The following is a 2,132-nucleotide window of genomic DNA, read 5'->3' on the forward strand; positions in this document are numbered from 1 at the left end:
CCTTTTTGGCGTGCCTGTATTCATACACGTAAAAGCTGATGATCACTTCATAAAAATTGATACACTCAAACAATCTATGTCGGTTTAAAGGTATTGTAATCGCGTACAACTTGAAGCTGGACTGCATGACTGCCCTGTATATAGCTCACCTTTAATATAGTCATTGGAGTAGCCACCCAGCCGGCCCCCCACTCAGTGTTATTTAGGGTACGCATAGGCGTGTTCCCAGCACCCAACCCCCATTTTCAGCATAAATCCGGTGTGTAGAAGATCTTTTTCTTTGTTACGAGCCGAAGATTATGGGAACACGCATGCGGTCCCTCCGTTCCCGGAGTGGGGGGGGGGGGGCGGAGTAGCCATGCATGTTCCCGATCATTTGCGAATCGGGGAGGGTGGAGAGGAGTTTTCATCTTCTGTTCCCCCTTTATTTCTTTCTTTATCCCTCCCTGCCCCCTCCCCCACTCTCTCTTTCTCTTTCCCTCTCCCATCCTACCCCTCCTGTCTGTCATTCCCTCCACAATCTCAGAGCTACGTTACTGGCCGCAATAACATATCTTGATTTGATTTGATTGGGTTTGATTTGATTTGATCCGAGCCGCGAAGTTTTCCGATCCGCGTTATTGCAAAACCGTGTCTCCAATATGGCTCCTTTCCCTCATAAAACATTACCAACCTGTTATGTAATAATCATGCCGATTGCCGAACTTATACCAGTCTTTTCGTCTTTGTGAGTGTGTTTGAGTAAACACGTATGCATGCTTAATTATGTGCGTTTACAGAGTTTAAACTGGATGAAAAACGTTGATGGACGTTAAACCAAGATTATTCCATCTAAATTCATGTATGCATATTTCCCCCCGATAAAAACTTACTCCCCCTTGGTGACTGGATCAAGTAAATCGAAGCTTAACGCATGTAAGCACAGCTTTCACCGGTTGATAATGGATTCTTATGGCATCATCAAAGCACCTAGCCCCTCAAAAGCGGGTCACATTCTTAAGTTTAATCCACAGATGGATTTGTGATGAAAGTTTAAATACTCCTGTATATTTCATGGGCATTAGAAAAGATAGACGTAGTTGCAACATCATCTTTTCTTACCATTATACGTAGGCCTATAATATAGCTCTTTATGATAATAGCAGAATAAAAAAGGTAAAATGATAGGCATACATTTATGTCGCCCTCTGAAATATTCCGCTCTTCAACAAAAAGACAAACAAAAGCAGGAGAAGTAAAGCGAGCGTACAGACAGACTGAGACAAAGAGACAAAGAGACAGGGAGAGAGAGAGAGAGAGAGAGAGAGAGAGAAAGAGGGACGGCGAGAGGACAGAAAGAAAGAAAGAAAGAAAGAGAGAGAAAGAGAGGGGTGGGGTGGAGTGGGGTAGGGAGACATTGGAAATGATGGGAAAATGGTCACGACAAAGCAATATCATAATTGTACCTGTAGTGCATGTATAAGCAAGAAAGAGGGGGAAAATGAATACTCTGACCACAATAATTGGGTGCCTTCCATTTATTGGTATTCATTACACACAAATCTGACAAAATTGGTGTCACAAGTAGATATGGCCCTAGGACTAGCATATAATTACATAATTTGAGAAAAACGTTTAATCGACTGAGTATAAATTCAGCTGTGTCTTTACTTCCACTTTGATTACTTAGCGAAGGAAATCAATCTTTCCAAAGTTTGCAGTTTCCTTTTAAGCCATTCTCCTGCGGCCGGGAGTTATTTAAATAGTGATGTCAGAGTAGTACGACTTGTGAGATACCCACTGAGCTGTATTTTAGTTACAATGTAGGACACTCAACCGTGAACTACATTACAGTAGTTTCTTAACCTTAAACTTTTTAAATGCATTCAGTAGGCCTTTTTCGTAATGTTATAACGTATACGTAGTTGTTATGTGCCTCGATCGTTACAAATTATTTCCCTCACCTGTTACGAATAATTGTATTCCAATAGTCAGAATGCGAATTGTATACATATACGTGCTGTGAGGTAGGGCAAACCTTAATGTATGTCCTACCTTTCAACAAACAATTTGTCCTATTAATTGTGTTATCTCATATTAAACATAAGGTGGCAAGCTAGTTGGTTCAGCTGTTTCAAACAGTTGAGCAGCAT

The sequence above is a fragment of the Strongylocentrotus purpuratus genome, unplaced genomic scaffold (genome assembly GCF_000002235.5).
Source record: "Strongylocentrotus purpuratus isolate Spur 01 unplaced genomic scaffold, Spur_5.0 spur5_scaffold_8, whole genome shotgun sequence".
NCBI lineage: Eukaryota > Metazoa > Echinodermata > Echinoidea > Camarodonta > Strongylocentrotidae > Strongylocentrotus > Strongylocentrotus purpuratus.